Source organism: Lipotes vexillifer, unplaced genomic scaffold (assembly GCF_000442215.2).
Source record: "Lipotes vexillifer unplaced genomic scaffold, Lipotes_vexillifer_v1.1 scaffold341, whole genome shotgun sequence".
Lineage (NCBI taxonomy): Eukaryota > Metazoa > Chordata > Mammalia > Artiodactyla > Lipotidae > Lipotes > Lipotes vexillifer.
Window position 1 is genome coordinate 1027030 of NW_006797957.1, and position 16237 is coordinate 1043266.

The following is a 16237-nucleotide window of genomic DNA, read 5'->3' on the forward strand; positions in this document are numbered from 1 at the left end:
GCACAGGCTCCGGACGCGCAGGCTCAGCGGCCATGGTTCACGGGCCCAGCCGCTCCGCGGCATGTGGGATCTTCCCAGACCGGAGCACGAACCCGTGTCCCCTGCATCAGCAGGCAGACTCTCAACCACTGCACCACCAGAGAAGCCCATAACAAGCCCTTTTTCACCACAACTAAGTTTTTGTTAATGAGATGACTTTTGGAAAGCACCTACGTATGGGGGCTGGCTGCTGGGGAACCAACCTTGAAGGGAGAGTTGGAACTTTCAGTTCCACCCTTTGACCTCTGGGGAAGGGAGAGAGGCTGGAGGTTCAATGGCCAATGATTTCATCAAGTCCTATGCAATGAAGCCTCCATAAAAACAACAGGAAAAGGAGGTTCAGAGAGCTTCTGGGTTGGTGAACGCACGGAGATTCGGGGAGAGTGGTGTGCTCGGAGAGGGCATAAAGGCTCCACACCCTTTCCCCATACCTTGCCCTCTGTATCTCTTCTGTGTAGCTGTTCCTGAGTTGTATGCTTTTATAATAAACCAGTGATCTAGTAAGCAAAATGTCTCTCTGAGTTCTGTGAGTTGCTCTAAGCAAATTAATCGAACCCAAGGAGGAGGTCATGGGAACCTCTTATTTATTTTTTATTTTTTATTTTTTGCGGTACGCGGGCCTTTCACTGTTGTTGCCTCTCCCGTTGCGGAGCACAGGCTCCGGACGCGCAGGCTCAGCGGCCGTGGCTCACGGGCCCAGCCTCTCCGTGGCACGTGGGATCCTGCCGGACCGGGGCAAAAACCCGTGTCCGCTGCATCGGCAGGCGGACTCTCAACCACGGTGCCACCAGGGAAGCCCTGGGAACCTCTTATTTATAGCCAGTCGGTCAGAAGCACAGGTGATAACCTGGGTTTGCAACTGGCATCTGAAGTGGGGGAGAGAGGGGCAGTCCTTTGGGACTGAGCCCTTAGCTTGTGGGATCTGACACTAACTCCAGGTAAATAATGTCAGAACTGAGTTGCAGTCTCAGATACCCTGCTGGTGTCCTGAGAATTGCTTGCTGCTTTGGGAAACCTCCTCCACACATTAGAATCTGGTGATCAGAACCACCTTTTACCACCACGTAAGGTAACATATTCACAGTTTCTGGGATTAGGATGTGGACATCTTTGGGAGGCCATCATTCTGCCTGCCGTGACTCCTCTCCTTTTCTAGCTCACCCATCCCACCACATCATCAACAATCTGGAGGCTCCACCCCTAAAAATACCCCAAATCAACGACTTCCCTGTAATTCCTCTGCTACCATCTTACTGCAGGGCCACACAGACTCTGCCCTGGACAACTGGGAGCATCACTTAACTGGTCCCCTTGCTGCCACTCTTGCCCCTCTGCAGTCCGTCTATAAAGCTGCCAGAATGATCTTCTTAAAATATAAATCATATAATGTGATTGCCTTGTTTAAAACTCATCAGTGGTTTCCCACTATAACCAGAACACAATTCTAATAGATACTCCATCCTCTGGTCCCTTCTCACCTTTAAAAAATAATAGAGCCTTTCCGATTGGCGGCAGCCATCAGGTGAGCCGAGATGGGCGCTTACAAGTACATCCAGGAGCTATGGAGGAAGAAGCAGTCGGACGTGATGCGCTTTCTGCTCAGGGTGCGCTGCTGGCAGTACCGCCAGCTCTCGGCGCTGCACCGGGCCCCGAGCCCCACCCGGCCCGACAAGGTGCGCAGGCTGGTCTACAAGGCCAAGCAAGGTTATGTGATAGATCGCCTTCGCGTGCGCCGCGGAGGCCGCAAACGCCCGGTCCCAAAGGGCGCCACCTACGGTAAGCCCGTCCACCATGGCGTCAACCAGCTGAAGTTTGCCCGGCGCCTTCAGTCTGTTGCCGAGGAGCGAGCGGGACGCCACTGTGGGGCCCTGAGGGTCCTGAATTCTTACTGGGTGGGTGAAGAGTCTACGTACAAATTTTTTGAGGTTATCCTCATTGATCCCTTCCATACAGCCATCAGAAGAAACCCTGACACCCAGTGGATCACCAAACCAGTCCACAAGCACAGGGAGATGCGGGGGCTGACGTCTGCAGGCAGGAAGAGCCGCGGCCTCGGCAAGGGGCACAAGTTCCACCACAGGATCCGCGGTTCTCGCCGCGCAGCCTGGAGAAGGCGCAATACTCTCCAGCTCCACCGCTACCGCTAATATAAGTAATGTTTGTAAAATTCTTACCTAATAAACAGTTTAGGACATCCACGTCTGCTTAAAAGTGTTTTTTAATCTGTCAAAACTAGTTGTCTGCAGATTGCTTCATTGAATGCATTGTCAAATTCTGAAAGGTAAAGTGCAATAATGTTTGAAGATTTTAAGTGATGGTGTGTCTTGTTTCTAATAAGGGAAAAATGCCTTTGTTTTTTGCTTTGTTAGGCAGTTGATATGTCCGTGTTTAAAATGCTGTCTGGTAACAATAGGTGTAAAATTCTGTAAAAGAGGAGCGCAGAAACTAGCCATGTAGATTTGTTGGTGCATGTGATGAAACCTACAGCTTTATTGGGGTGATGCAATGCTCTGCTGGTTTACTCTAAAGTGGCTATTTTATGGAGTTTGGCAAGGACAAACTTTAAATTGGGTTTTCCTTGGAAATGTAAACGATGTCGTGATCCTTTATCATGATCATAATGCCGAAAAATAAAGTTGACTAGGGCCCACGTTTTTAGACTTAATGTGCTATTCCATATATGTAACTGCTGCTGCCAAAAGGCGGAAAGTAAAGGAATGCCACCATTTTTTATGAGAATTGAATAAACCTGTTGCAAGATGTTTCTCTTACAAATTGAAACAAATCCTGGTTAACCTAAATTAAATTGCCTTGGCCTCGATGGTACCACTGAAGTTCCCATAAAAGGTGGGAGCTCCTGGTTCAGTCCCGCGACTGATCTATAGAATACTTAACTTCATGCAAAATAGTCATGGTATTTACACTAGTGTATATTGAAACTGATGGAAATTGAACATTGGGTATATGAGGAAGGAGTTTTTAACCCTAAGGTTTGTAAGCTAGTGATGCTAGGATTGGGAAATTGGTGTTCATAAGATCCCTTTCAAGTGTGGGAGGATAGAAGGGGCTTGGATCAAATTTTTAAATGTTTTATTTTTAGTATTAGTTTGTGACCCATTATGAAATGTAAGCCACCTCGGGGAAAACTGGGTTGGTTTTATTTAAAAGTAACATTGCTAAGTCTAATCAGTGTTATCTTGGGTCAAGCCACTAGTCGTGTAGTTGGTGTCAATACAAGTTCAGTTGGTTTCCGAAAAATAATAATAATAATAATAATAATAATAGAGAAGAAATAATGCAATTTTTTTCCTTCACAAAATTTCTCTCCATCCCTCACTTCCATGGCCTTGTATGCTGACAGTAGCTCTTAGCAGCTCATCAAAGGGAGGTATGTGTGTCTGAGCGGTCCTTCTGGGTCTCCCCAGACGTAGAAGACAGCAAATTACCATATAATTCTAAACCTATGCCCTCCCTCTCCAAGTCTGTTTTAACTGTACATTCCTGCTAAAACTATCAGAAAATTTAAAATATATAAGAAATGAAAAATCAAGAGATAGAGGGAAGAAAGGAAGGAGCACAATATAGTATAATATATTCTTCACATTTCGTAACAGGCAGACAAAAGCTGTCTTAGATTGATGGATCTAAAAATAGTGCAGATAAATTATTTAACATTAAGAGAGCTAAAAATAAAAGTTTTTTTATTCCTTTGGGGAATGATGGGAGAGAGACTTACACTTTTCATTTTATTTTTTATGAACTCTGAATTCTTTGACCATGTAAATAAATATAGTAAAGCAGCTACTAAATTTGCACAAATATTTACACTAATTTTACCCATGAGGGTGTGCATGTTTATATATGCACATTGGTCATCAGTTTTTCACCTATTGTAACATTTCTTCCCTCTGATTCCCAACACTGTTCTTTGGAATTCCCCCACCGGAAACCATCCCACCAAGGACTTCTTGCTAATAAATCAAAGGGCACTATGACCCCACTAGCAACCTCTCTGTGGAAAATTGTTCCCTAGGCCCTCTTCTGCCTCTATTTCCCAAAAGCTCTTTCCTCCCTGAATCACCTCACACCAACTACATCTGGAGCCAGATATTCTTCTCACACTTTCGAATAATAAGTCTACACTTTATAATTCCTAGTCTTTTTCCAACATGCCAGAATCTCGGGAAGCAAAATGCAGGCATTGCTTGGAATAATAAACAATCCCTAATTCAACCACCAGTATACGTATTTCATTGCCTCTTACGAACGCCCAGTCAGCTCTCATTGGCGGATATTTCACAGAATTTTAGGATCAATAAAGGGCTGGAGAGAACAAACTCACCCACATCAAAATAGCCTGAGATATAAAAATGCAAACCACTGGACCCCATACAGACCTACTAACTCAAAACGTTTTCAACAACGTCCCCAGGTAGTTCCCATGCACACAAAAGTTTGAGATTCCCCAAATCAACCCAATCTAATTATTTCTGAAATGAAGAAAGTTAAATCCAGAGAGTAAATGGCTTGTCCAAAATTGCCCACTTAATATGTAACCAATTCATTATTCTAGTCATACATATTCTGGTACCCTTTTAAAGGAACCTGTGAGATAAAACATGTACTAGAAAGAAATTACCTCAACATAATAAAAGCCATATAAGAAAAACCCAGAGCTAACATCATACTCAATTAAGAAAAACTGAAAGCTTTTCCTCTAACATCAGGAACAAGACAAACATGCCCACTTTTGCCACTTCTACTCAACATAGTACTGGAAGTCCTAGCCAGAACAATTAGGCAAGAAAAAGAAATAAAAGGCATGAAAACTGGGGGTGGGGGGAGACATAAAATTATCATGGTTTATAGATGACAGGATCTTATATAAAGAAACCCTAAAGATTCCACTAAATAAAAATCCTATTAGAACTAATAAAAAGCAAAGTTGAAGGATACAAAAACCAACACAGAAAACTTAGTTTCATTTTTGTACACTAACAATGCAAAATCGTAAAAGGAAATAAAGACAGCGATTCTATTTACAATAGCATCAAAAAGAAAAAGTACTTAGGAATAAACTTAACCAAGAAGGTGCAAGACTTGAACTCTGAAACTCTAAAACGTTGATAAAAGAAATTAAATAAAACACGAATAAGACACCCCATATTCATGGACTGGAAGATGTCAGTACTACCCAAAGTAGTATTGTTAAGATATCAATACTACCCAAAGCAATCTACAGATTCAGTGCAATCCCTGAATTAAAATCCCAATGATATTTTTGCATGAATTGAAAAATCCATCCTAAAATTCACATGGAATCTAAAGGGACCCTGAATAGTCAAAACAATCTTGGAAAAGAACAAAGGTGGAGGTCTCACACTTCCTGATTTCAAATTTTACTACCAAGCTACAGTAATCAAAACAGTATGATACTGATATAAAGATAGAGATAAAGACCAATGGACTAAAGAGCCCAGAAATAAACCCTCGCATATATGGTCAAATGATTTTCAATGAGGGTGCCAAGACCATTCAACAGGAAAAGGACAGTCTTTTCAACAAATGGTGATGGAAGAAAAACTGGATATCCACATGAAAAAAAATGAAGCTGGACCCTTACACCATATACAAAAATTAATTAAAAGTGAATCAAGCGCTTAAACATAAGCCTTAAAACTATAGAACTCTTAGAAGAAAATATAGCGGAAAAGCTTAATGACACTGGATTTTGCAATGATTTCTTGGCTATGACACCAAAAGCACAGGCAACAGAAGAAAAAAATAGATAAGTTGAACTTCATCAAAATTAAGAACTAAATTTTAAGAGTAAAATATCAACTCACAGAATAAGAGAAAAACATATCTGATAGGGACAGATATTCAGAATATATAAAGAACTCCCAAAACTCAACTAGAAAATAAACAACGTGATTTTAAAATGGGGAAAGAATTGAATGGACATGTCTCCAAGAAAGATATACGAATGGCCAAAAAGCAAATGAAAAGCTGTTCAGTGTCACTAACCATCAGAAAAATGCAAATCAAAACCATAATAAGATACTATTTCACATCCACTAGGATGGCTGTTATTAAAAAAAAAAAAGTGTTGATATGAATGTGGAGAAATTGGAACTCTTGTGCATTGCTGGTGGGAATGTAAAATAATGCAGCTACTATGGAAAATGTATGGTCATTCCTCAAAATATTAAGAATAGAATTACCATAAAATCCAGCAATTCCATTTCTGGGTATATACCCAAAAGAACTGAATGCAGAGACTCAAACAGATTTTATATATCCATGTTCATATCAGCATTACTCATAATAGCCAAAGGTGAAACAGCCCAAGTATCCATCAACAAATGAATGGGTAAACAAAATGTGGCATATACATAAAATGGAATATTATTCAGCCTTAAAAAGGAAAGAAATTTTGATACATGCTACAACATGGATGAATCCTGAAGCCATTATGCTAAGTGAAATAAGCCAGTCAAGAAAAGACAAACACTTTATGATTCTAGTTATATTAGGTATCTAAGATAGTCAAATTCACAGAGACAACAAATAAAATGTTGGTTGCCAGAAGCCAGGGAGAGGGAGGAATGGGGAATAAATATTTAATAGGTACAGTTTCAGCTGGAGAAGATGAAAAGCATTCTGGAGATGGACGGTGGTGATAGCAGCACAATAATGTGAATATACTTAATACCCAGAAATGTACACTTAAATGGTTGAAATGGTAAATTTTATGTTATATCTATTTTACCACAATAAAAAGAATTAACATGCAAAAACTGAACTACTCATCTTTCTTTCTCTTAAACATTATTTAAAACAAATAATATTTGTTTTATTCATCTAACAAATAGCAAATCTCAGCTTCCAGCAAAACATCTCCAAATACTCCTTTTGAGCAATTTTCTTCTCAGAGCTTCAGCTTATACCCACCTTTCTGTGATCATCCACTCCCCATGAAATCCAATGGTTACAGTACAATGTTTCCTTTAGCTCTGATATTAAGAGCGCCCTCCGAAAATTCTGTGAAGACTCCTGTCCCCACTATGAAGCTTGTCTTCTTTGGCCTCAAGCAATTTCCCCAGCTAGCAAAGAAAGCACTGCTCTTCATGCAAGTAAAAACTGTGGCACTGCTACAACAGCAATAACCCTCCTCTTATTCAGCCCACTGTCTGCTGACCTCTGAAGCATCATCTATCTTTTCTCAAATAAATAATAAAGTATAATTTTTTGACAAGCCATTGACACATCAAAAGCATTTTTGCACAGTACAAGGTAATCTTGAACTTGTCACAAGGTCAACAAATATGTTTGGGTGTTATTCTTGTTTTGTGTTTTATTGTTACAATAAAAAAATACTCCATTTTAATTGTATGGTCTATGGTTTGAAAATAGGAAAAATAAAAAATTTTTAATTAAAGTGTGAATGGGACAAAGTAGGTAAACCTATTTTTTATAATATTTTTAAGCCATGAGTGAAAGTGATGTTTAAATCTTATTAGTTTTCCTAAGTTGTGTGTTTAAACACACAAAGAGCACTTCCTGCTATCAAGTTAACAACTAGCAGTAGTTTAGTTTTCGTCAGTGACTACATTATGATTAGAAGAGGAAAAAAGTCACTCTGGGGCTTCCCTGGTGGCACAGTGGTTGAGAGTCCGTCTGCCGATGCAGGGGACACGGGTTTGTGCCCTGGTCTGGGAAGATCCCACATGCCGCAGAGCGGCTGGGCCCGTGAGCCATGGCCGCTGAGCCTGTGCGTCTGGAGCCTGTGCTCCGCGACGGGAGAGGCCACAACAGAGAGAGGCCCGCGCACCGCAAAAAAAAAAAAAAGAAAAAGAAAAAAAGTCACTCTGAGTGAGATGGGAAGGAAGCTCTTGCAGGTTATTGAGCTGAAGAGTGGCATGATCACAGTTAGTATTTAAAAGAATCACTTTGCCTTAAGTGTGTAAAACAAACTAGAGCCAGACAGACAGGAATAGGACAAAAGCAGGGATAAGAGGTAGGAAGATATTTTAATAATACAAGCGAGAGGTAATGGTAGATTAGACCAGGTTGGCAGCAATGGAGACAGTGAGACTTCTAAAATTAATCTTTAGCCCCACTGAGGGCAGAAGGAGGTGGTCCAAGGGCATGTGATTATCTTGTTCCCCCTCCCACCTAGGATTTAAAATGTGCCAGAATGACTGCCTCATGTGGACATTGCCATGCAAATAAGAAAGAGATGAATGTCCCCAACTATATAATAATAGATCAAAGCTAAAGGGCAATACAGCCACTGGTTACAGGCTCCCATTTACACTTCTCTGTTCATTGGTTTGTTTGAACTTAACTCTGTGTAATTAGTGTCTATCAGTAGAGGAGACTTATTTGAATTTCTACCCATCCCATGTCTAAACAGAAAGCTCTGAGAACATTTAGCATTAAGGTAGTTCTTGTTGACAAATAAACAGCTTTTACAACAGACTTGAACATAGATTTCGAATTCACTAATTTGTAATGTTCCAGATGAGGAAAGTAGCCTCTGTCTACTCTTTAACCAGAGAAGACAACAATATAACAAAACCTTATTTGGAGCATGGAGCTAATTCACAGGTCTGGCTCTGTCCAGACTGGGTACCCAGTGATGGAGGATGCATCACTCACATACTCTGTGAAATGCAAAAACTGTATCTTGATTTGCTGTGAATGAACGTAATTGTTTTTAACTTCTCATTATTCTAACCAAAACAACTGGATCTACCCTTTTATAATAGAATTCCTAGCATTGGATTTGATTAAAATTTTTACTGAATTTATATAAATTCTAAACACAAAAACTCCTTTGTAAAATTACAAAATTCAGATGCTAGGTGGATTATGAGTGAATGAATTATGTGAATGAATGAGTCTTTCATAAGACCATGGATACCCACATCATTTGTAAATTGAATACTTCGTGTGAATAGAGCTTTATGATTACGTACATATTTGAGAGGAATAAAATATTTTCATTCAGAAAACTTATTATCTAGGAGCAATTAATTACTCAGATCCTAAAGATCGAGAGGAAGGACCTTCTGAAGCAGGAATTTAACCATATTTGAACCTAAAACAAAAGCCTGAGAACACATTACTGACAGTTTGGGTTACTGCTACTGATCACAAGAGTATTCCATAACTAGCCCCAGAATGTGGACAGATATCAATGGAACTGTCCAGATAAAATTACCTCCTGCCATGCACTGACCTGGGCGAACAGGCCTGGGGAAAATGCTGAAAGGAGAATGGACCAGCAAATGTGTAGTATTCAGAAGGGGGGCAGGGGCAACAGCTCTCCCCCAGGGCATTTCACTTTCTCCCCTTCACTCCACAAGGAAAATTCATCTGCTGAAATCATGCTTGTTGCATGTGGATAAAAGGAGTCACGTGATGCACTAAGTGTTCCAGGAAGATTAATCTGTCAGCAGTGGGACTGATGGATTGACAGAGAAAGACAGAGACAAGAGGCTATGACAAGAACACAATACAGAGGAGGAGGGAAGGACGGATTTGGGAGAAACGTCAGGACTTAATATGTGACTATTTATAGACAGAAGATGAAGGAGAGAAAAGAGTCAACGATGACTCCCAAGGTTCACTCTTAGGTGGCTGGGAAAATAGCACCACCACTGAGAAAAGTGAGCAAGGCGGCCAGGACAGCTTTCTTCCTGCCTGTCTTTACCCTCAGCCTGCATGATGCCACCAACCCTAGCCAAAGCCACTGAGCAAATAATGCACTTGTTATTTTTTGACTGGCTATAGAAAGAAGGATAGTGGCCCAATCTGTTAACAAAACCTGAGAATAAGTGAAGACAGAGTGACACAGCAGTTATATAGTTGGCAGGAAGGAGCCAACCCAGGAGTAGAAAGAGCAGAAAATGTTATGCAGGGACACATGCAAGCGAAAGCAAGACCTTGGACAGCATGACGTACTGCTGGAAAGCATGGCGGCCATCAGATCAATCCACCTGGGTGAAATGATCAAAAATAGTCCAGACTTTGTGAGAGAGAAGAATCAAAGACTAAGGTCCAGACTGAAATGCCTACAGGAGCTGGGCGAGTAACAGAAATGAGGACGGGTGGCGTTCGGCAACAAGGAGTGCAGGTGGGGGCCACTGAAACAGCACACGCCCACCCCATCTAAAGAGGAACCACGGTGGGTAGGTTACTCTCACCCAAGACCGTAGGCCCAATCTTCCAATTCTTCAAGAGCAACCCTCCCACCCACCATTCTCCACCACGTACGCTACTTTATCTTCTTCAAGCACTCGTCAATACCTGAAATCTGTGTTGCTGATGCTGTTTTGTTTATGGCCTGTCTCCTCCCACTAGAAGGTAAGCTCCCTAAGGAGTCACAGAATTGGCACTCAATCAATGCTCAACCAGTCATGTGCTCACCTCCGGACGCATCAGGAGGTGAGCCATTTGATACAAAATAAATCCAAACCCTTGATCTCTCCACAGCCTTCCCCTTCGCCGCCTGCCATACCCAACACACCCTAGTCTCTCTCCAGCCTGGACTTTTGCAAAGGATAAGACCTGGGTTCGAATCCTGACTCTGTCTGCCACTTACTAGCTGTTTGTCTTTTGTGAAGACACTAATTATAACTCTCAACTGCTACATCTGACAAACATGTATTGGATTTCTAGAGGAATCAAGTGAACTTTTTAAAAATTGACCATGAATGTAACAATGATGTCCAATTCTTTTAAATTTCCCACACTTGGGTCTCCCCTTCTCACACTCACCACACTGTCTCCAGCAGGGCAGAGCCTTTGCCTGCTGACTGTGGGCCACTCTCTACCTCCTCCACCCTCCACCCTCTTTCCACCTCCCGAAAACTTGTCTCCTAATTGCTCTTTAGGGCCTCCTCTCTGAGGTTTTCTTTGACTTTCCTGAGTCCCCACAGCCCTTTGTTCCTACAACTAACAACGCACTGACAGGAAGCACACACACACCGCCAGCTGCCTTGTTTCTGATGCCCAGCAAGTCACGAGCAAAGGTAGGGACTGAGTGTTACTCTTCCTCGCTCTTTCCAGGGTCTAGCACAGTGCCTGATTCAAAACAGGTATTTGCCAAACAGAACTGAACGCCTCACAGATGTAAATCTGATTGACTGGAAACTATATGAGTGGACAACTTGGGCTCCACCATTGAGAATTAACCGGTAGCAATGACAAAATCTCCCACATGGTCAGCTTGTGATTACCCATGTTAATGGTAGGTGATACTGATAGGGATAATCTAAGAATTGTTGATACAGGTATTCTCATGATTTTAGGTAGTGTAAGTGTGATTTATGCAGTGCAAATAACTTGAGACCAAAATTCTCTCTCCTGACGCTCTGTCACAGTGCCAAAAATGCTTAACAGTAACTTAAGGCGCTTTTGAACGTCAATTTGATTACAACATGAAATTTCACAGAAAGCACTGCACTCTTTCTAACATAGGAGTGTTCAACCATCAATTCATTCAACAGATATTTACTGACAGCCTACTATATGCCAGGCATTACAAGGAAAACCGTTACAAGCCTGAATTCTACGTACTACAATTCTGTAATGACTGCTTAGGAAGACCTAGAAAACTTGGGAAGGCCGCTGAGGCCGATACCAAAGTTCGTATTACCAAATAAACGAATAGTTGCCACACGACCAGTTCTAAGGACCCAGTATTTCTTTCTGCTGATCCACACCGAAAGCAGTGGAGCAGCTGGCTTCTGGATGGTCAAGAAACGTGGAACCGGCTTTGTCCTGAAGCAGAGTAGGAAGTGATGATAATCATCGTGATCTAAATTTACTTAAACGTCTCTCTTCTCTCTCTTCAGCCTGGGGCGGTGGCAATAGGTGTGATGAAGAAAACAATCTTTTGTTTTTCTGAGTTGCTGCCTAGACATTTTACAGACTGGAAACCCTGCTCACACCTAGAGCCTGGACATTTAGATAAGGACTGCACTTTGGGATTCCTACCATAAGTCCCTCTTTGCTTCCCCCAGATGTCTTTTTAAATAATCACTTAGAGTTAAGCCTGTGAAAAGTTAGTGACCTCTGACCCAACCACCTTATAAGTGACAGATGCTTGCTACCCTCTCTATCTTCTGCTTATTGGTGACCTAGGACAAAGGACTGTCCTTCCCGCCCCCCCCCTCCGTTCATTGTCCCCTAACCTTTTCTGGGATCTGTGAATAATAAATCTTGCGACTCAGCTTCTTTTGTGTGGGTGTATTGAAACTGTGTCTTCAGTCAAAATGACCCAGTGGTTTTCACTTCTCCAAAGTGGAAGCTTGGATGCTGAGGGAGATACTTGCCGACCCGTGTGGGTGGTTTGTGCCCCCTCATTCAGCAGGTCATAATCTGTATGTTCTTAATTCAATACACCAGGTCCAACTCCCCACCACAGTAGGGAAGGTAACAAAAGACTGAGCCATATCTCAAGTCCAAGGAGATGACTTTCATCTTTCCCCAGACCCTGTGCTGTACATAATGTACCTCTTCCATCCCTTCCCAACTGCAAGAGAAGAGAATCTAAATAAGTAGGATTCAAGGCAAGTAGTTTTTGACTAAAGGCAAGTAATTTTTGACTAAAGGCAAGTTTCAGGAAAAGGTCTGAAGGGGAGCAGAATACACTATCCCAAAATATGCCTCTTTGGCATAAACATTATTTTCAGCTGGTTATTTTTAAGAAACAGTGGACACAGGAGCAGTTCTGTAAACCAAGCAGAAGTGACTCTTCTGTAAGAGACATTTATATTTAGAAGAAATCTCCATTTGTAAGGGTGTTGCCCTTTCTGTACCAGAAAGAGGAAGATACTCGAAATCTCCAGAAACACATTTTCAGCATAAAAGGCAACGATTTAAATCTGTGGAACAACCTTACCCTTATTTACTGTGCTTTTCCTGAGAGCCTCCCATCACTGGCTCCCCAACATCTTGTCTTTAGCTGGACAGTTATTTAAGCTGATGGCTGGGCCATCTCAAAGTTACTCAGTTTTCCTGAGTCTCTCCCATGTACACAGGAGGCATACATGTCATTAAACTTCTAATTTTCTCCTGTTAACCTGTCTTTTTAAAATTTTATTTATTTATCTATTTTTGTGGTACGCGGGCCTCTCACTGTTGTGGCCTCTCCCATTGCGGAGCACAGGCTCCGGACGCGCAGGCTCAACATTCTCAGGAATAGATCTCATAGGATTATCTATGAATTAATTAATTAATTAATTAATCTAAATTGTTTCTGCCTCTTTTTAAATGTATATTGTATCGGGCTTCCCTGGTGGCGCAGTGGTTGAGAGTCCACCTGCCGATGCAGGGGACACGGGTTCGTGCCCCGGTCCGGGAAGATCCCACATGCGCGGAGCGGCTGGGCCCGTGAGCCATGGCCGCTGAGCCTGCGCGTCCGGAGCCTGTGCTCCGCAGCGGGAGAGGCCACAACAGTGAGAGGCCCGCGTACAGCAAAAAAAAAAAAAAAAAAATGTATATTGTATCAAAATATTGAATTAATGGTTGATAAAATGTTTATGTTTAGTAATCATAAAATTCCATTCATGCTTGTAAAAGTTCTACAGGTGAAGAAGATAAGTCTTGATAACAAAGCAAAACAAAATGTTTCCATTTCAGACCCTATTCCTTCTACATGGTGGTAAATTAACCTCCTAGTTAGTAAGAAAAAAATTACAATAAATCATCAGAAAATAAAGCTGTCTATAAAGAAACCTGAATTGGGTTAAGTGCCAAAAATCAAAGAACATAACTGTTTAGATCTGAGATGACCATGTTCCCAGTCTGCTCTGGACCATCTAGGTTTATGCCAATTATCCTGGAATAAGTACTAAGCGTGCCTACTTTCACTCTCAGAAAATATCACAGTTTGGACAATAAGTTATATATAACCCTATCTGGAGATAAAAAGATTCCTAAACAATCTTTGACAAAGAAAACTTTAAGATTTTCAGAAACACTAGTATGACAGCCTGCTTTGCACAGTCTGCTTTTAAACTTACCAATTTTGAAAGAGTTAACAAACATCTTAACTCTCACAACTGTAAAGTAGTAAGGCCTGCTCAACTTTAAATACTTACGAAATAAATATGGAGCTCTGCCCTATAACTTATATCTGGGAATTTCCCTCTCCACCTCTACCCACCAATCTAGGATTCCAGGAGAATGGCACAGTGATTCAGCATTTCTAAGGCATTCATTAAAATGTGCTTGGGCGCAATGAAATCAGGGGAGAAAGAAAGGTACATAATACACAGATATTAAAATCAAAACTTCTTTTATAAAAGCAAAAATAATGAAATTCCATACTTTTTCTCTTACTGAAACATTTGGAAAGCAGCTGAATTGACAAGTATCTCCCATCACTATGATTAGGCAAGTCATCCAAAGATACAGCAGAAAGCATATGCAACACTTTTTGTCAACTAGTTCAAGAGATGCTTCAAAACAGAAGTGCAAGGGAAATCATAGAACACAGAGCGAAATTTCAGGGAACCCATACAGGAAGAACACTGTTTATCCCTGTACGAGAGCACTTTTTAGAATATTGCTTATCTCATTTTTGTGTCTCCTGGAGGACAGACCTTGTCTTGTTCATCCTTGTACCCCTTATCTCTTATCTCTGAATTTCACCATACTCCTTTGCACATGAGAAATGTGCAACAAATACTTGTTAAATCAAACTAATAAGAAAAGAAGAAAAATGCTTTCAAATATAATTTCTACATAAACATTTTTTTTTAAGATAAAAGAAACCTAACCACTATGGGGGGTGGAAGTGGAGAGGTAAAACCATTCCAACAGCAAGTATGTGCTCCCTACTAAGAAATCTATTCCTCTACCTGAGTGGTGGGTAAAGTTTTAACAACCTTACTATCATAAAAATTCAGATATATTGTAGTCAAACCAAGTCCCACCAAACAAAGCAACCAAATAAGATTAGACTAGAAGACAGGAGTTAGCCATAGCCACTGACAGCTCAGTTATTAGAGAAGTTTCACTAAAGTTCCCTTCAAGTCCAAACTCGAGAGGGCTTGAGCATTCTTTAAAATAGGCTTTCAGGCCATTTTTTTTCTTCCTCCAGCACCTCATGCAAAGGCACTGGAATTTGAGAACATGTCACTTAACCATAGAGGATCTTATTAATTAGTAGAAAAACCATAAAATGGGCCTCAATGCCTTTATCAAGAGGACCTTGGATTCTTCCTTAAAGACACTACCCACTCCTCCTATCAACAAGACAAACAGGTAGACAGGATCCAGGAGTTAAGCCGTCAAGTTACATATGAGCAGATCAGAAAAGGGCCATGAGCAAGGAGATCCCTTCATCTTAGCCAAGGCGGGTAGCAGCCACTTCACAGCACCGTGAAGCAAAGTTAAATTCTCCAATAACATCCGATATGAAGGAAGCATTTTCTCAGAAGCCTGACTTGTAAATATTAAATATTCAGGCCTCTTGAATTTTACATCAGCTGTTTTACAATCCTGGGAAAGGCACCTGAAGGCCTTAAATTTCTAACTCCCCATTTGTAAAATAGGAATAAATACTGTTACCACTTACCCATATTTTAGAAAACTAATAAAAACAATGATGCAAACCATAGATACTTTCCTTAAATTCTAGATGTTTAGACAATGACTGTTCTTCTCAACTGAACAGGTATAATCTGTAAGGGCTCAGAACGATCTTCCCCCCAAATATGTCACTTTTGCATGAGGATTATTTTGAACTAAAGGCACAATCAAGACCCTGCAGGTTCAAGAGAAACTACTGCCCCTCCCTTAACTACCCAGCAGAACTTAAATTGAGGATTTTTCCCAGAAAAGAGTTATTAGGAGAGATAAATTTTATCTAAGTGGCCCCATCTATATGGCAGGGCAAACATCTAATTACCAAACATCTGCTCTTTTTATTGTCCTATGAATGACCCTCCTGTCCGTGGAAGCCCAAGGCCCCTATGCCATTCCTTAGCTCAGGATGGTACATACGCCTCATTTTACCTTTCTGTCTCTGAACCTCTCAGGTATGTGGGGCCTCTGGCCCTCACATGCATACATACAAGATTAAATTTGATTTTCTCCTGTTAATCCGTCTCATGTCAATTTAATTCTTGGACCAGCCAGAAGAACCTAGAAGGGTAGAGGAAAGTTTTCTTCCGAT

At 41.2% G+C, this 16237-nt stretch overlaps 1 protein-coding gene and 1 pseudogene across 2 annotated transcripts in view; one reads left to right on the top strand and one right to left on the bottom strand.

The window, feature by feature from the left end:
* ADAM23 (ADAM metallopeptidase domain 23) overlaps window positions 1-16237 on the bottom strand; it is a 162835-nt gene that overhangs the window by 143884 nt on the left and 2714 nt on the right. The gene's annotated exons all lie outside the window — the stretch shown is intronic.
* On the top strand, window positions 1565-2233 carry LOC103071636 (60S ribosomal protein L15 pseudogene; annotated as a pseudogene). The gene has a single exon (XR_014368699.1). The product of XR_014368699.1 is annotated as a 60S ribosomal protein L15 pseudogene (transcript).